At 44.0% G+C, this 20,390-nt stretch overlaps 1 protein-coding gene across 1 annotated transcript in view; it reads right to left on the reverse strand.

The window, feature by feature from the left end:
- LOC116973331 (adhesion G protein-coupled receptor F5-like) overlaps positions 1-10,391 on the reverse strand; it is a 67,410-nt gene extending 57,019 nt beyond the window's left edge. Inside the window, exon 1 of the mRNA XM_033021291.1 lies at positions 10,123-10,391. The gene's annotated coding sequence lies outside the window, so the exon portion shown is untranslated. The remainder of the gene's footprint in view (positions 1-10,122) is intronic.
- Between the last annotated feature and the right edge of the window lie 9,999 nt (positions 10,392-20,390).

Raw genomic sequence — 20,390 nt, forward strand, 5'->3', positions numbered from 1 at the left:
CCTCTAGATTTGGAATCATCTACCCTGGGAAAAAGACTGCGCATTCATTTTACCCATGGCCTTCATGATCTTGTAAATCTGAAGGTCACTCCTCAAACTCCTACATGCCAAAGAAAAAAATCCCAGCCTATTTAATCTTTCCCTATAATTCAAGCCTGAAATTCCAGGTTACATCCTGGAGAATCTCTTCTGCACTTCCAACTTAATGACATCATTCCTGAAGCTAGATGACCAGAACTGAACACAACAAGTACAATCCCACCAATTACTTGTATTACTGCATCATGATGTCCCAACATTTGTACACAATATCCTTCCCAATGAAGGCAAGCATGCCAAGCACCTTCTTCATCACATTGTTTGCGTGCCTCGTCACTTGTAGGAACCGTGCACCGATACTCCGAAAACTCTCTATTACATAACACCCTCCAGGACTCTAACATTTACTGTGTAAATCTTGTCAGAATTAAATTTGCTGTTCCTTGACCAATTTTCCTACCTGATCTAGACCATTTGTAAACTTAGATATCTTTCCTCACTGCCCACTATACCATCAATTTTGGCGTCATCTGCAAATTTACTGTCCGCATTGTCGTCCATATCATTAATGTGGATAATAAGCAGCAAAGGACCCCACGGATCACAGACCTCTGGCCACAATCAGAAAAACAACCTTCCCCAGCCATCCTTTAATTCCTTCCTCCAAGCCAATTATGAATCCAACTGGCTAGCTTCGCCTTGGATTCCATATGAGCTAACCTTTCAGACAAGCCTACCATGCAGTGCCTTGTCAAAGGCCTTGCAACGTCCAGATAGCGACGTCCATCTCCTGCCCTCATTAATCCACTTGGCAACCTTTTCAAAATACATTATTGGATTTGTCAGAAGTGATTTCTCATGCACAAAGCCATACTGATCATCCCTAATCAGTCTGTGCCTATATAGTTGCTATTAGATCATATCCATCAGAATGTTCTCGAACAACTTATCCCTGACTAGGTTCACCACCATGTAATTAACTGGGTTGTCTTTGCTGCCCTTCTTAAATAACATATAATATTAACCACCCTTCAGTCTTCTGGAACGTCATCTGCGGCTACCAACGATACAAATATCTTTGTAAAGGCCTCCACAATTTCCTTCCTACCTACCGGAAGGTGCGAGGATGAAATTGGTCTGACCCAGGGAATTTATCCACCTTAATGTGCTTTGAAACTACTGATACATCCTCTATGGTAATTTGTGCTAATCATCTAATACATCGCAACTCTTGTGCCTCAAGCCCTTGACTTCCATGAACTTTGCCTCAGTAAAAGCGGATTAGAAGCATTCATTTAATAGCTCGCTCATTCTGTGGTTGCACTCTTCCCTTGCCACTCTTACACTCTAAACATATCTGTAGAATCTCATGGGATTTTCCTTTACCTTGACAGACAACACAATTTCATGTTCTCTTTTTGCCTTCCCGATTGCTTTCTTAAGTGTACTCTGACTTAGATTAGAGATTAGTTTGATCTGACTGCCTAAATTTAACGTATGCCTCATTTTTCCTGCCAGAGGCCCAACATCTCTCATCAAAATGCTTCTCTAAACTTACCAGCCTTGCCCTTCACCCTAGCAGGAACATGCTGCTCCTGTACTCTTGCTATCTCACCTTTGAAACCTTCCACTTGCCAGCTGTCCCTTTACCTGTAGACTCTCCCAATAAACCTCTGCGTTCCCACCTTATGCCTTCAAAAATCACCTTTGGCCCAATTTAAGAACCTTAATTGGTGGGCCAGTCCTATCCTGCTGCATAACTACTTAAAAACTAATAGAATTATGGTTATTGCTTCCAATGTGCTCTCCCATTGACACTTCAGTCACTTGCCCTACACCATTCACTAAGTTGTGTCCTCTCCAAAGGTGCTCTCCATATATTAATCAAGGAAACTTCGGCACATTTAACAAATTCCACTCCACCTTGCGTGTTAAGCCTCTAGCATTGAAATAGCTAGAGGTATCCCTCTCACTTTACTGTGAACCTGCCTATCCAGTCTGCTAAACGCTTTATTTGACGACAGTATTCTCCCCCCCCCCCCCCTCCCTCTCCTCTGAGACTCTCCCCTGCCAATCTAGTTTAAACCCTCCCGAGTCGCACTAGCAATTCTTCCTCCCGGTATATTAGTATCAGCTCATAAACGTGTAGGATGGGATCAGGACTAAATGCTTGACACACATATCATTCATTCATTGAGAAATTCAGTGGTCTCTCTGATATTGCTTTATATCTATCACTGTGATCTCCCTTTGTCATTTTTCTTCATCATCACTCCTTTACAAGGAGTAAAACCATCGCCCACCAGAACTTCAGAAGGTAGGAGAATGGGGTTAGGAGGGAGAGGTAGACCAGCCATGATTGAATGGTGGAGTAGACTTGATGGGCTGAATGACCTACGTCTACTTAAAATCACTTAAAATCTTATGGTAGACACATAACTCAGTGGGCCAGGCAGCATCTCTGGAACATAGATTGCCACATTTAAGGTAGGTGGAGAAGATCATAAGTGTGTAGGAAAGAACTGCAGATGCTGGTTTAAATCGGTAGACACAAAATGCTGGAGTAACTCAGCGGGACAGGCAGCATCTCTGGAGAATAGGAATGAGTGACGTTTCGGATTGAGACCCTTCTTCAGACTTCATTCCTTCTCTCCAGAGACGCTGCCTGTCCCACTGAGTTACTCCAGCATTTTGTGTCTACCGATTTAAACCAGCATTTGCAGTTCTTTCCTACACACTTATGATCTTCTCCACCCACCTTAAATGTGGCAATCTATGTTCGTGAGAAGCTATCAAACATTGCCTCATATTGTTTCTTGCCACAGTCCATCGTGCATTCTTTCCTTCATCCTGCTTCAGTCAATGCCTGGTGTTCTTATTGTGATCACGATTTAATTCGTATCTAATGCAAACTTCAGATACACCAATGATCAATTGCATTGGAAACTGGAATCAAAATCTAAAAATGGTTGAATTCAGACTCGGGGATTTCATTATTTTCATATTTTGCCGAGAGCTAAATTAATTTTTTAATCTCTTACTTCAATGGAGATGCAATGTTTTTCCATATCGTATCTCCATCCGCACTGCGGCCTAACATTGAGCAGTTGACAGCCTCTGCTGGGGACCGACTTTGGGAGCCTGCGGGACTTCCCATCGTGGAGCTGGTGATCCCTTTGTCAGGGATCGACCTCGGAGCTCCAACCGTGGGAGACTGCGGACTTTAACACCGTAGAGCTTGCGGTCCCTGGTTAGAGACCGACTTCGGGAGCTCCAAGCCGTGGGAGCTTCGATCGCCCCGATGGATGGTTCGACTGCCCGACCGCAGGAGAATAAAGAGGGAAGAGGTTTAGACTTTATTGCCTTCCATCACAGTGAGGAATGTGGGGAATCTGCTGTGGTGGATGTTTATGTTAACGTTTAGGTAGTTGTGTGTCTTGTTGCTTTTTTTAGTATGGGTGTATGGTCATTCGAATATCACTTGTTGGTACACGTGACAATAAAATACTTTTGAAACCTTTGATGATGCAGTGATGAACGGAATTGGGATGGTTTAACATAGAAACATAGAAACATAGAAATTAGGTGCAGGAGTAGGCCATTCGGCCCTTCGAGCCTGCACCGCCATTCAATATGATCATGGCTGATCATCCAACTCAGTATCCCGTACCTGCCTTCTCTCCATACCCTCTGATCCCCTTAGCCACAAGGGCCACATCTAACTCCCTCTTAAATATAGCCAATGAACTGGCCTCGACTACCCTCTGTGGCAGGGAGTTCCAGAGATTCACCACTCTCTGTGTGAAAAAAGTTCTTCTCATCTCGGTTTTAAAGGATTTCCCCCTTATCCTTAAGCTGTGACCCCTTGTCCTGGACTTCCCCAACATCGGGAGCAATCTTCCTGCATCTAGCCTGTCCAACCCCTTAAGAATTTTGTAAGTTTCTATAAGATCCCCTCTCAATCTCCTAAATTCTAGAGAGTATAAACCAAGTCTATCCAGTCTTTCTTCATAAGACTGTCCTGACATCCCAGGAATCAGTCTGGTGAACCTTCTCTGCACTCCCTCTATGGCAATAATGTCCTTCCTCAGATTTGGAGACCAAAACTGTACGCAATACTCCAGGTGTGGTCTCACCAAGACCCTGTACAACTGCAGTAGAACCTCCCTGCTCCTATACTCAAATCCTTTTGCTATGAAAGCTAACATACCATTTGCTTTCATCACTGCCTGCTGCACGTGCATGCCCACTTTCAATGACTGGTGTACCATGACACCCAGGTCTCGCTGCATCTCCCCTTTTCCTAGTCGGCCACCAATTTATCTTGATATTAAAAAGGATGAGAATGTTAAAACAAAAACGTTGTTTAATTGGGAACAGACAGCAACCAGAGGAATCCTCTGCAAGGGATCAGTACTAGCACATGGATTTTGGAGAACCTTGTTTGGTGATAACCTGCTGTGAGTTTCTGCCAAAGATTGCATTGAGTACTCTTGACGTGGCTCCTCCACATCAGTGAGACCAAGTGTAGACCATGTCACTGCTTCAATTTGCTAGCACAAAACTAGGTTACTAGCACAAAACTAGGATTTGTTTCTAGTTTTTATACTGGAATATAAAAACATGGATCTAATGCTGAGGCTTTACAAGGCAATGGTCAGGCCACATTTGGAGTATTGTGAGCAATTTTGGGCCCAATATTTGTGGATGGATGTTCTGCCATTGGAGAGGGTCTGGAGAAGGTTTAAGAGAATGATCCCAGGAATGAGTGGGTTAACATATGATGAGCATTTGACTGCACTGGGCCTGTACTCGCTGGAGTTTAGAAGGTTGATTGGGGACCTCATTGAAACTTACCGAATAGTGAAAGTGGAGAAGATGTTTACATGAGTGGGAGAGTCTAGGACCAGAGGCCATAGCCTCAGAATAAAAGGACGTACCTTTAGAAAGGAGATAAGGAGTAATTTCTTTAGTCAGTGGGTGGTGAATCTGTGAAATTAATTGCCATGAACAGTTGTGGAAACCAAGTCAATAGATATTTTTAAGGCAGTGATTGACAGATTCTTCATTAGTACAAGTGTCAGGGGTTGAGGGTAGAAGGCAGGATGCTAGGAGCCTACAAGGTGACTTGGATAGGCTGGGTGAGTGGGCAAATGCATGGCAGATGACGTATAATGTGGATAAATGTGAGGTTATCCACTTTGGTGGCAAGAACAGGAAAGTAAACTATTATCTGAATGGTGGCCGATTAGGAAAAGGGGATATGCAACGAGATCTGTGTGTCATGGTACACCAGTCATTGAAAGTAGGCATGCAGGTGCAGCAGGCAGTGAAGAAAGCGAATGGTATGTTGGCATTCAAAGCAAAAGGATTTGAGTATAGGAGCAGGGAGGTTCTACTGCAGTTGTACAGGGTCTTGGTGAGACCGCACCTGGAGTATTGTGTACAGTTTTGGTCTCCTAATCTGAGGAAAGATATTCTTGCATAGAGGGAGTACAGAGAAGGTTCACCAGACTGATTCCTGGGATGGCAGGTCTTTCATATGAAGAAAGACTGGATAGACTCGGCTTGTACTCGCTGGAATTTAGAAGATTGAGGAGGAAACTTACAAAATTCTTAAGGGGTTGGACAGGCTAGATGCAGGAAGATTGTTCCCGATGTTGGGGAAGTCTAGAACACGGAGTCACAGCTTAAGGATAAGGGAGAAGTCTTTTAGGACCGAGATGAGAAAAACATTTTTCACACAGAGAGTGGTGAATCTCTGGAATTCTCTGCCACAGAAGGTAGTTGAGGCCAGTTCATTGGCTATATTTAAGACGGAGTTAGATGTGGCCCTTGTGGCTAAAGGGATCAGGGGGTATGGAGAGAAGGCAGGTACAGGATACTGAGTTGGATGATCAGCCATGATCATATTGAATGGCGGTGCAGGCTCGAAGGGCTGAATGGCCTACTCCTGCACCTATTTTCTATGTTTCTATGTTTCTAGGAGAATGGAGTTGAGAGGGAAAGATAGATCAGCCATGATTGAATGGCGGAGTAGACTTGATGGACTAAATAGCCTAATTCTCCTCCAAGAACTTATGAACTAAATGATTGGCCCAGAACAAAATCTGGCAACTCTAAACTGGGCATCCATGGTCCACCTCACCATCAATAACAACAAAATTGTATGCAAGCACATCATGTAACCACACAACACAATTGCTTCCTCATTCTAACATTCCAAGCAAACCAGGATTAAATAATAAATTAAAAGCCATACTTTTCTAAACATTAGTGTACGCCTGGAACAGCACCAATTTAGGTAACCTCCCACAACCCCCACCCGCCTCCCACAACCTTCCCTTTATCTGCCCCGCTTCCCTCTCACCCCACCTGGGCTCACACTTATTTCTCCCCTCCCAACTTCCCTTCCCTCCTGCTAGTTTCCTCCCTCTGGCTTTGCAATTTGTAACTCTTCAATGCCGTCTCTCGCCTTTTGCTTTTATCTCCAACCTTTGTTCCAACCATCTGCCTCTCAATAAAAAAAACCCTTGTCTGCATCCTACTATTTAGTCCTGCTTCCTCCCTCTTCCAGTTCTCTTCTCCCCCACTACAATCAGTCTGAAGAAGGGCCTCAAGTCAAAACTTTAAGGGCCTGTCCCACTTGGCTGACAGTTACGTTGACATTTAGTGACTGACGCGCGACTGTCACGCGTGCCATCTTGCGTCTTCATGCGTCAGCACAGCCACCTGGAGCGGATGATACCCAGTTTATGATATTTACCAAGATTATGATATTTATGGTGATTTTCTAAAAGGTTCCCGTTTCTTGAGTGGTGCTAGCAATTGGAAAACTGCAGATGTAATGCTCCTATTCAAAAAAAGAAGTGAATGAAAGGTAGCAAGCTGCAGGCCAAATTAATCTGTCGGAAGGAATTGCAGGTGCTGGTTTAAATTGAAGATAGACACAAAATGCAGGAGTAACTCAGCGGGACAAGGAGCATCTCTGGAGAGAAGGAATGGATTATGTTTTGGGTCGAGACTCTTCTTCAGACTGAAGAAAGGTCTCGACCCGAAACATCACCCATTGCTTCTCTCCAGAGATGCTGCCAGTCCCGTTGAGTTACTCCAGCATTTTGTATCACTTATCTGGTTTGCTCTCTATTTCTATATTGGTATGTATTGGTATGTAAACTTTGTGTGCAAGGATTTCCAGCTCATTTTGAACACAAACATCTTCCAAACCCTCAATGTCTCATTCCTCATGTGAATTGCCTGTTGCCAAAGATTGCCAACATTCCCATTGTTCTGAAAATGCTAAGTAATTATCCACAATGTACTCTTAAATCGCGCCCGCTTATATCCATGACGCGTAAAAGGCGGACCGACTGCGTATAGGCAGCGCGCGGCGTGCATGGTTACGCATGTTGACGTAATCATGCATCACCATGCCCTACACGTATGAAGTCAGGACGTCAGTGTGCGACCGCAGTACGTCCTCGTGCGTAAGCGATACGCCAAGTCAAGTCAAGTTTATTTGTCACATACACATACAAGATGTGCAGTGAAATGAAAGTGGCAATGTCTGCGGATTGTGCAAAGAAACTGCAGAACAGAATCAGTATTTACATATTCGAAGAAAAAAAACTGCAGTTTTAAAAAGACACAACACAACAGTAAATTGGTACAGTAAATTAGTCCCTGATGAGATAAGAGTTTACAGTCTTGATGGCATGTGGGAAGAAACTCCGTCTCATCCTCTCAGTTTTCACAGCATTACAGCAGAGGCGTTTGCCTGACCGTAGCAGCTGGAACAGTCCGTTGCTGGGGTGGTAGTGGTCCCCCATAATGTTGCTGGCTCTGGATCTGCACCTTCTGATGTATAGTTCCTGCAGGGGGGGCGAGTGTAGTTCCCATAGTGCGTCGGTCGAACGCACTACTCTCTGCAGAGCCTTCTTGTCCTGGGCAGAGCAGTTCCCAAACCAGATTGTGATGTTGCTGGACAAGATGCTTTCTTTTTTTTTTATTTATTAGAAGTAGACATATTATAAAATGTAGTTACACATTATAGTGTTTATCTATTGCTTTACTATTGTTTACTTATGTTTGGGTACTTCAGTTATGAGGTTTGTATGTACATAATAGTTGTATGTATATATATGTCTGTAGGTATTATGGGAAATTGCCTAGGGTAGTATTATTATTAGTAATGAATTGATTTTTAAATATGGTAGAAGTGTTGGGGAAAAGGGGTGAGATTTAATAAGTTATTCTTCTTCTCACTCCTTTTCGAGCTTGTACAGACACAGAGTTGGACATTGGAACTTTGATTTTGTTCTTCTCATTGCTTTGTAAATATTGATTGTAATGTCCAATTGTTTGATAATTTCGATTTTGTTAATATTAATGTCGTTAATGTCTTTACTTGTTCGGAATAAATAAATAAATAAATAAATAAATAAAATAGTAAAAAAACTTTTCATATACATCAGTCATACATTATTAAAATGTTCCATTATCAATTACTTCTGCTTCTAGTGTTTTTAGTTTTTATAGAAAGAGGAAGAAAGAGAGGGTAGAAAGTTACAAAAAAAAAAGAAGAAGAAAAACACAACAGAAAAACAAGGGAGGTGGAATGGGTTACCTGTAATACGTCAATGGAGATAGGTTCGTAGGTTATAAAGTATAGCTTTTCATCTGGTCCTGAGTTCAAGTTTCAGTTGGGTCCTCGTGCTGTGCCAATCTATCCCTTCAGATAGTTAATGAATGGAGCCCAAATTTTATGCTTTCTACAGCCCCAGAGTAGAAGCACTGAAGGATCCTCAGAGAGACTCTAAATTTCCTCAATTGCCTGAGGTGGTAAAGGCGCTGCCTTGCCTTACTCACCAGTGCGGCAGCGTGTGATGTCCATGTCAGATCCTCTGTGATGTGGACTCCCAGGTATTTAAAGCAGCTCACCCTGTCCACAGTAGCCCCATTTATCTCCAGTGGCGTATATGTCCTCGGATGTCGTGCCCTTCAGCTCCTTCGTTTTTAGGACATTCAAGAGGAGGCTGTTGTCCTGACACGAGAGTGCCAGATCAGCCACCTCCTCCCAGTAGGCCTTCTCATTGTTATCAGAGATCAGGCCCACCACCACAGTGTCATCAGTGCCGGTGGCGTGCGAAGATTTTGTGCAGCACGAAATCCTGGAGCGCCGGGCGATACCGCGCGCAACTCCACACTCCTCCACGCCTCTCCATGCGCCCGTCCCGCGCTACCCACAGGCTACCCGTGCATCACAACACGACAACCACATTTTTGGAGGTCGCGTAAATGGCGCGCAAATGACGGCCAAGTGGGACAAGCTCTTTACCTATCAGTGTTCTCTACAGATGCTGCTGGACCTTCTGTGTTACTCCAGCATTTAGTGACCTTTTGTGTATTACCCATAAACGGCAGTCCCTTGTTTCTACTAAGATAGCTGGAGTAACTCAGCAGGACAGGCAGCATCTCTGGAGACAAGGAATGGGTGATGTTTCTGGTCGAGACCTTTCTTCAGACCCTCGTTTCAACAATCTGCTTTCTCTTTCAGGCAACCCCGTTTTCAATCATTTACACAGTTTAATATCAGACTACCACAGTTTAGTATTTTAGTATTCTAATTCCAGGCATCATGCTTAATAAATCATAGTTAAAAAAATATTCGTCTGGCACCAACTGTCCTTTATCTAATTAGATTTCAAATGTAACAAACAACCTTGGCAATATTATCCAAATCACATCAGACCTTAATTGTCCTCTGACCAGTCCACTCATCCCCAATTCGCACTTGGATTTGTCTGATAAATTGATGTTACTATTTTTCTGTATAGTTTGAAAAATTGCCTCAAACCCCTACCCCCACCCCCTCTCCTCTCCCTCCCCCATTTCGATCAAGGAGCTTAAAAGGGGAAGTGAAACCTGCCTCCAGTCCAAAAATATTAGTAAACTCATTTACTCCCCCAAAAAATACGTTCTCATTGAGTTAAGGAACTCTCGCAACAATAAATTGGAAACAAATATTTTTAAAGTAATTTAAGATTTTAAGATTGGTGTTTTATTAATCGTTCCCATTCTTACCTTAATCTTTGCAGTGAAAAATACTCTCTCCGATACTACTCGTTGCGTGTCCCGATCGCTAAAAAGCTGAGGAGAGATGTGTATCCTCATTAAATAAATACTTCCTTGTCGGCGGCGGAGTTGCAAAGAATGACTTCTGGTGTGTGAAGCCCGGCCCCTCCAGGACGAGACAACCTGCTGGCAAAAACTATCGGCTGCTTGAAATCGGCACCACGGCCTGAAGTGCAGGGAATGAACCTTGTGCAGAGATAGCGAAGTCCGGGGCAGGGATTGTTGTGAACGTGTTTTAAAAGGGTTTTGGGGGAGGCGGGGATGTAATTCTCAACCCTAAACTCAGCCCCACCACGTTATAGGTGTTCACGATAATCACGATAACGTTTGTTTTTTAACCACACGACACTGATTTTTTTGGTGTGTTTTTAATGTTGACGAACTATATTTTGAACTGATATTGTTCTCTTCACGCTACCGTTGTGCTTAAGTCTGGGATTAATTGTATTCATGTAAAAGTATTATCAGATTTGATTAGATAGCACGCAAACCGAATAAACTTTCCACTATACCTCGATCAACCTGACAATAACAAACCTAAACAGAGGATTATGTGAACATTAAAATATTCACGTTCATAAATTCTAGGAGCAGAATAAGGCCATTCGGCCCATCAAGTCTACTCTGCCATTCAACCATGGCTAATCTATTTTACCTTCTCAACTGCATTCTCCTGCCTTCTCCCCATAACCCCTGACAGTTGTACTAATCAATAATCTATCTATCGCCACTTTAAAAGTATCCATTGACTTCGACTTGGTCTCCACAGCTTTCTGTGGCAACAAATTCCACGGATTCACCACCCTCTGACTAAATAAATACCTTATCATCTCCTTCCGAAAGGTATGTCCTTTTATTCTGAGGCTATGGCCTCTGGTCCGTGAATATTTGCAAACTGTACATCATTCTCAAAATGAAACAATGTTATCCTTGTCCATCGTGCATCCTGGCTCCTGCAGATCCCACCATTATTGCAGGGCTACCAGAGAGCCAGTGGACCTGTGAGGGTCCTGCAAAGAGAAGAAAGCAATCCTTACTGCCAGGCTATTCAAAGGCTGAATCTCCAGAGGGTGGCTGCCCCTCGGGGGTTTGTCTGTCAGAATGAAGTCAACCAGTCAACCACTGGGGTTCGGATGCAGGCCGAGATTTCATGACAAACCAGGTCCAACCCCAGATGGACAGGATGTCTTACAAAACCAGGTTATGTGGAACTCAGGATGAATGTCAGAGCAACTTGGTAGATGACAGGCAGATAATTTTTGGACAATGCAAATGGTGATAGATTGGTAAACATTGATGTACAATACAGGTGTTTAACGAGAGAGGGAAACCCTCCACTATCTGCAGAAGGTCCTCCAGATAAAATCTCAAATTGCAGTAGAAGGATTCCACTGCAGAGGTCAATGCCAGTAATCCAACTCCAAGAACTGAGCTGGAGTTCAGTGGCCTCACATACATAGTTAAAGTGATTGCATGCATCTTCAAACACAATATCCGCAGAACTTTACAATGTCACTCTTCAACACTACTCAGCCCACTAGAAATCCAACATTCATCAGCAATAAACATACACAAACTGCTGGAGTAACTCAGCTGGATAGGCAGCATCTCTGGAGGACATGAATATGTGATGTTTCTGGTTAGGGGACTTCTACAGACTTCGGAGAGAGGAGGAGATCTTCAAAGCAGGCATACCTTGAAGAGATTTTGCAGTGGAACAGTTACATGTTGAAATAAGGAACTGTGGATTCTGCTTTCAAAATAAAGACACAAAGTGCTGGAGTAATTCAATAGGTCAGACAGCATCTCAGGAGAACATGACTCATCAACCAAAAATCCCTACCAATCATAACTTAGACCTAACATTATTATGTTTTCTAAAGAACACAAAGTGCTGGAGTAATTCAACGGGCCGGGCAGCTTGTGGACCTGAATAGGTGACGTTTCAAGTCGGGACCCTTGTTCAGGCACATTTTCTTTAACTCACAGTAAATATACAGGAAATGTGAAAAAAAACTGAAAATGCTGGAAATACTCAGTAGATCGGGCAGCATCTGCGGAAAAGGAAACAGGCTTAGATCACGTCAAAGATCCTTCATCAGCAACATGTGAAGTTATTCACTTTGGTTAGAAAAAATAAGTATTATTTAAATGGTGATAGATTGGTAAACATTGATGTACAAAGGATGTGGATGCTGTTTACACCAGCCAATAAAATATCCAGCTACAGCAATCAGTTAAGAACGCAATTGATATATTGGTCTTAATTGCAAGAAGTTACAACTACAGGAGTAAGAATGTCTGCAACAATTACATGAGACCTTAATGAGAGTACACAAACTTTTATTTGCAGTTTTGTTCTCCTTGACTAAGAACTCCTACATTTGCCATGGAAAGAATGAAACAAATATTCACCAGACTGATATCTAGGGTGGCAGGACTGAAAGGTAACATTTTCACACAAAGGGTGGTGGATGTATGGAACCAGCTGCCAGAGGAGGTAGTTGAGGCTGGGACTATCCCAACATTTAAGAAAGTTTGACAGGTACATGTCCAGGTTTGGAGGGATATGGACCAAATGCAGGCAGGTGGTACTAATGTAGCTGGTACATGGTGGCTGGTGTGGACAGGTTGGGCCAGAGGGCCTGTTTCCACACTGTATCACTCTATGACTCTATTACTCCCACACAAAGAAAAATTGGACCCATTGAACAGAAAGGAGATCTCATGTGAATGTACAACATTCTGCAGAGCTAGGCTGGCTGGATGGAGGGAGGATGTTTTCCTGGTCTAGAACTAGTAGTCACAGACTTAAAACACAGGGTAAGCTAGGGAGGACTGAGATTGGACAAGTTTCTGTTCACTTAGAGCATGTTGTAGATCTCTCTTCTGCAGAAGGTCGTGTAGGCTGAATCCTTGAATATATTTAAGAAGGAGGTAGATAGGTTTCATCTACAAAAAGGCTTTCAGGAGAGAGATGAAATATCATGTTGGGATAGAGGATCGACGATATTCAGTGGTGGACAGCTCAAAGCCTATTTGTGCGCCGTTTGCCATGTTTCTAAGTGCCTAGAATCGTGGGCAGGTAATGGAGGTTAGTTTATGTTGAGGATATTTTGCAAAAAATATTATGTTTCTGGAGTGGTCATTCAGGTGTTTCAACAAATGCACCGGAGACATGAGTTCAAATCCTATCACAACAAATGGAACAGTTAAATTAAATGAGTTTAAATGAGAATTAAAATCTCCAATTATTCTACACCTCCTTCCCTCCAGGGCTGGATTCAGAGTCTGCAGTGGGCGAGCCAGCTCTACCGACTCACTGTTGCTGGACGGCGTGCTGGGGCTTGCCGGAAAACTTGCCGGGAAGAACCCAAGTATCTCGTGCTCTAATTTAGTTTCCTTCTGAAATTCCAAGTACACGGTTTGGGACTTTGACCAGGCCACGCAGAGGCTGGAGCTGTACATGCAAAAGGTATTTATTCAGCACCAGCAGTCACAAGGCGAGAGACCTGATTGGAAACTCCCTTCATAGAATCTCCTGGAAGAATTGAAACTCAAAATACAGAGTTTTTATATTCTTTAAGCTCGAAGAAAAGAGCAGGTGATTAAATGCAGTTTTGCCATAATTCACTGTATTTCATTCAAAAGCTTTTCAATGTACCTCGGTACATGTGACAATAATAAACCAAACAATAGTTTTAAGTGCATAGTTTACTTCACTGTCGTGAGTGTAGACAATTATGTTAGAAATACATATTTATGGTGGAACCACATCTTAACTAATAAGACATAATATTCAGTCTGAAGAAGGGTTTCGGCCCGAAACGTTGCCTATTTCCTTCGCTCCATAGATGCTGCTGCACCCGCTGAGTTTCTCCAGCATTTTTGTGTACCTATAATATTCAGACACCTTTGTTCGGAATCCAGAATTGACAGCAGCCTTCATTCTCCACCATATTCAGAGAGGCAGCGCACTGGATGTGCAAATACATCGATTGTCCATTAACAAATATGACCATGCTCATGTGTTGTTCCAAAATAGCCATTTTGGAGTCGCTCTGATCTCATCATTTGGGTTGCTTTGACGTAGCCTGATCAACATGCCCATTTATTTATTGTGTTTCACTGTGTGTGCTCGTGTGTGTGTAACAATGATCAAAGCTCAGGATATTCTACACCTAATGACTGCTTCAAGGCAGCAATGGGTTTCACTTTATTTACCAAAGTGTTTTTTATACAAGTGACTGTTTAGAGTCATAGAGTAATTGAGCTATACAGTACGGAAACAGGCCCTTTGGACCAATTTTTCCATGCCAGCCAAGTTACCAAGCCTAATGGATCCCATTTTACCAGCTCCTGGCCCTTACTCCTCCAAACCTTTCCTATCCATGTACGTATCCAGTGCCTTTTAAATATGATAATTGTATCTGCCTCTCCAACTTCCTCTGGTTCTTTGAGACTAAGGGGAAAGTCTTGCCTATTTACTGTATCCCATTGAGAATGAGAGACCCCTTCCACCCCTGCAATGGACTGTTCCAGCTGCTACGGTCAGGCAAACGCCTCCGTTGCCATGCGGTGAGAACGGAGAGGTTGAGAAGGAGTTTCTTCCCAGAGGCCATTCGGACTGTAAACGCCTATCTCACCAGGGACTAACTCTAATGAATGTTTTTCCTTCCATTATTTATTATGTAAAAGAATATGTGTGTTATGATTGTGTTTATAGTTTGTTTGGTTGTTTGGTTGTTTGTCTTTTGCACAAAAGTCCGCGAGCATTGCCACTTTCATCTCACTGCACATCTCGTATGTGTATGTGACAAATAAACTTGACTTGACTTGTATCTCTGCCCCTTGTGGTTTTATAAACTTCTAAAAGGTCACCCTTCATCTACCTATACTCCGGGTATGAAGTTCCAGCCTGTCCAGCCTCTTCTCGTAACTCAAATCCTCTAGACCCAATAACAATAGACAATAGATATATAGACAATAGGTGCAGGAGTAGGCCATACGGCCCTTCAAGCCAGAACCACCATTCAATGTGATCATGGCTGATCATCCACCATCAACATCCTTGTAAATCTTTTTTGCACCCTTTCCAGTTCAATGACATTCTTCCTAGAGCAGGACAAGCAGAACCATACACAGAATTCCAATTGTGGCCTCACCAATGTCTTGTGCAACTGTAACATGCCGTCCCAACTCCTGTACTCAACGCCGTGATGTGGCACATGCTTTCTTCATCACCCTATCTATCTGTGTCTCCCCTAGGTCTCCCTGCTTTGCAATATTCCCCTGCACCCTATCATTTACTGTGTAAGCCCTGCCCCAGTTTGTCTTACCAAAATGCCACCTCGTATTTATGGAAATTAAACTCTGTCTGCCATTCCTAGCCCAATGGCCCAGTTGATCCAGATCCTACTGCAATATTAGATCAAATCCTTCATTGACCATCATACCATCAATTTTAGTGTCATCCGCAAACGTGCCAACCATGTCACTCTATTCTCAATCCCCCCCCCCCCTTCAGACTCTAGTGACCTGTGAACAGATTCTAGTAATTTCCCCACTAGCGATGCCAGTCTAATTGATCTCTACTTTTCTGATTTCTTTCTCCCTCCTTTCGTAAGTTGGGGGGGGGGGGGGGTTACCAGTCCACAGGAACCATTCCAGAATGTATGGAATCTTGGAGTATAACAACCAGTGCATCCACTGAATCATCATTTCTTTCAAAATGTTGTGATTCGTCTCATTAAGTTCTGAGGACTTTCTCACTTTTAGTCTCACTATTTATAAGAATACTCATTTATTTCTTCTCCTTCGCTCTACGTCTGTGCTTTATTAGTTCCAGGAATCTGTTTTGTGCTATCTTCTGTGTAAACATTACATATTCATTTATATTCTTTGCCGTTACGTTAGTCTGCAATATAATTTCTCCTCTCAGTCTGTAAAGGCCCAACAGAGCTTATCTTTTCATTTTTATGTATCTATACAAACTCTCACAGTATGCTTTAGTTTTCTTAGTTGATTATGCTCATATGATCACTCTCCTTATCAATACCTTGCTCTTCCTTTGCAAGTTTGAATTGTTTCCAGTGCTCCAGTTCTCAGCCATGCTGTTCCTTTTGGCAACATTGTGTGTTTTCCTCTTGATTGTTCTTGAAGAGATACATATAGTGACTATAAACTATGTAATGCTTATTTAAATGTTATTCATTGCTTGTTTACTTTTATAATTTTTAATCTTCAAATCTACCATGAGTCTCACCTCATACAATACAATACAATTTTATTGTCATTTGAGCCTCAGCGAGGCTCAAACGAAATTCTGTTTCCACAGCCATATAAACAAAGACAATTCCTAAACAAACACACAATTTAGTTCACACAAACATCCATGACAGTGAACCCACTGTGATGGAAGGCAAAGTCTTTTCTCTCCCCTGTTCTCCATGTCTCTCCCGATGTCCAAGCCCCAGGCAGGCGATGCTAAGTCCCACGGCCATTTTAGGCCATGCCGGGCGATTTACGGCCCCGCTCCCGGTCTAAAAGTCTCGAAGTTGGAGCCCCCGGCGGGCGCTGTAATGTCCCACGGCCATGAAGCCGCGCCGGGCGATGTATGACCCCGCTCCGGGTCATTCCAACCCCGCGACACGGGCTGGAGAAGTCGCGTTGCGGGAGCTCCAGGAAGCGGTCTCTCTCTCCCCCCGGACCCGTGAGCTCCCGATGTCCCAGTCCACCGGACCTGCGGCTGCGTTGCTGGAGCCTCCGAGCCCCAGGAGTCGAGTCGCAGCAGCGAGTCACCACCGCTCTCCACGCTCCGAGGCCGGCCAGCCCCACGATGGTGAGTAGTCCGCAGCACCGCAGTCTCCCGAGCCCCCGGGTCGTTCAGGTTGAAGGCCGCTCCACGGTGCTGGGCCCCAACGACAACGGAGACCCGACAGGGAAAAGGTCGGGTCTCCCAGGCAGGGAAGAGATTTAAACAGTTTCCCCCTGCCCCCCCCCCCGCCCCCCACATATACACATTTAAAACCAGTATTAAAAAACACCAAACACTACATTTAACTAGACAAAAAATAAAAAAAGACAGACAGGCTGCAACGAGTGAGTCACGCCACCAACACCTGAATTGTTTGTTTTTGTGGTATTGGGATTAGTTACATTGAACTGAGATAGAATGAAAAATGTTGTTTGTGGGCTATCCAGTCAAATCATACTCTACATGAAGACAATCAAGCCGCACACAAGTGCAACAGGTAGTGCAAACAGAAACATGCCAATGTGCAGAATATAATGTTACAATATGATAGCATTACAATTACAGAGAAAGTGCAGATAAAAAATAAGGTAGGTTGAGAGACCACTCCCAGGTGAAATCAGAGTGCGGTATTCAAGTAATTATCAAGATGTTTCAAGCTCTTGTAATGACTCAATTGTAAGCTCTTGTAATGACTCATCTTTGCTGCCAATTTCTTTTCATGTTCACCAGGTCCATTTCTGACACCTCCCCTCAACAACCTGTACTTCCATCTCAGGGGCTGGGTTAATATCCAACATTCATAACTGATTTTCACTGCTGCCTCCCTGCCTGCCTTTTGAATGGTCTTCCTTCCACTCCCCCTGTGTCTCCAACTTCAATGTGTCACTCTCTACACCCACAGTTCTCCTGAGTTCTTTCTTGTCCCTCAACTGTGGTTTAACCTCAACTCTAGTTGAGTGAGGTCTCAAACACATCTACTCCCTTTCCCTATCCTTATCCAATCACTCCCAGATCAAAGTTAGGGTTCCCCTTGTCACCTTCCAGCCCACCAACCGCAACAAGTCATCCTCCCAAGTGTCTAACACCTCCAACGTGACGCCACCATCAGATCCATCTTTCCCTGCCTGCACCCTTTGCGCATTCAGAAGGGACCTCTACTGCCCCTCACAGCCTGGTTTACTCTTCCACCTCAATCAACAACCACCTGCCTTCTCATGCAAACATATGAGTTGCAATACCTGCCCTTTTACTTCCGTCTACTACTGCCTCAGGATCCAAACAGTCCTTGAAGTGGCAATCCTCTGCTGCATAATATTGAAATAAAATCCACGCAATGTGATAGTTATTTTAATTCCACACCCTAAGTACCAACCTGCAATTTTCTCCAAAATGCAAACTAATTTTTTCATCCATTTTACATAATTGCTATTAGAATCATGCCCATAATTAAGCTTTAATTGCCATGTGCACTGTATATTCATTCTGGCTTTTTCATATTCCAAAAGCAGAATATTCCAGTTGCTGGAAATTTGAAAATATTCAAATACATTTTTGTACAATATACACTAAATTAGTATATCGCATTTGCTGCTCACAGTGCAATCTCCTGCACATCGTGAAACCTAAATATTGGTCTGCTTTACACTCATTCACATTTCGAACTTCACAGCACTTGGCACTTTAATTCTTTATCTATCTCCCACTCTGCCCTCTCTGTTTTTAGCTCCTACATTGTTCTAACAACTCTCCATGGAAGCTTAAGGAACAGCACCATATATTCCCACGTGGTATAAACTTAAAAATACAAAAGTTAGCGGTTTTGCAGATAGTGAAGACTAGACTAAGTAGTACCAGGGAGGGCTTCACACGGGAGGGCTGGTCCCCCAACGCAATATTCCACCTCTCCACCAATTCCAATATTGCTGGCAGTGTGGGGGAGGGGGGGGCCTTCTGGAGCACTAGCATGGTGTTGTGGGCTGAAGGGACAAATTTCCAGAGGGCTAGTATGGACATTGTGGGCTAAATGGATTCTTGGGCTGGCAGCTCAGTTACTTAGACCACACATGGCTTCCGCGCTCACCGGAAATTACGCAATCAGCGTGACCTCTGCACTCACTGGAAATTACGCAATCAGCCCACTAAGCAGAAGTCATGAAATGAGCGGGTCTTTTGAACCAAACACAGTCTGACCTAATAAAGCATTTATTCCTTCCAAACACAGTCAGACCTAATAAAGCATTGCAAGCACAGGCAGGGTAGCAGGCCAAACAACTCATGGCATTGTCATTAAGGGCTAACAAATCATTTATTCAATTCAATTCAATTCAATTCAATTAAATTTATTGTCATTTGGACCCCTTGAGGTCCAAACGAAATGCCGTTTCTGCAGCCATACATTACAAACAAATAGACCCAAGACACAACATAATTTCCATAAACATCCATCACATTGCTGTGATGGAAGGCCAAAAAAACTTTTCTCTCCACTGCACCCCCCCCCCAGATGTCAGAGTCAAAGTCAAAGCCCCCGGCTGGCGATGGCGAATTGTCCCGTGGCCATTAAAGCCAAGCCGGGTGATGCAAGGTCGCACACCGGGTTCTAGATGTTAGAGCCCCCGGCGCGCGCTCGCAATCCCGCGGCAATTCCAAGCCGCGCGGGGCGGTGCTGTAAGGCCCCGCTCCAGGAGCTCTTCAACCCCGCAACTCGGGCGGGAGAAGTCGCCGTTGCGGAAGCCCCGAAAAGCGGTCTCCCTCCAGGGACCCGCGGGCTCCCGGTGTCGCCGTCCGCCAAACCCGCAGTTGCAGACACCGAATCTCCGGGGGTCGGGTCGCAGCAGCGTCCACCACAGCTCCACCCGCTCTGGACTCGGCCAGCTCCGCGACGGTGAGGTGAGTAGTCGGCACCACAGCCCCCGGTCTTCCTGTTGGAGGCCGCTCCTCGTTGCAGCCCCAACGACAACGGAGACCTGACAAAGAAAAGGTCGGGTCTCCCGTGCAGGGAGAGATTTAAAAGTTACCCCCCCCCCCCCCCCCCACACCACCCCCACCCCCCCACACACATACCCCAACAAAAAATAACAAAAACTACATAAAAACATAGACATAAAATAATAAAAACGCAGACGGACTGCAGAGGCCGCTGCTGACGAGAGTCGCGCCGCCTACCGGATTGCAAGTGCATTGCAGACTCACAGTTCATTTGATTCACAGCTTAGAATGAGAGTTGTGGCCTCTCCCTCGCGATCTTGTAGAGTGACTGAGTCATGTCCAGGCATCCGGAGTTTTATATTTTATAGTCCTGCCCCCTCCCCGGGAAGGGGCATTATCTTCATCGCGGTGATTGACAGGCGAGAGGATCTCAAGGTTTTTTAAACACTTAGAACTTTTTTATTTTTCATCGATGGGAAAAATCCTCAGGGCGTGCTCAGCGGAGGAGGACTGTGATTAAGATGGGCAAAAA

Source organism: Amblyraja radiata, chromosome 5 (genome assembly GCF_010909765.2).
Source record: "Amblyraja radiata isolate CabotCenter1 chromosome 5, sAmbRad1.1.pri, whole genome shotgun sequence".
Taxonomy (NCBI): domain Eukaryota; kingdom Metazoa; phylum Chordata; class Chondrichthyes; order Rajiformes; family Rajidae; genus Amblyraja; species Amblyraja radiata.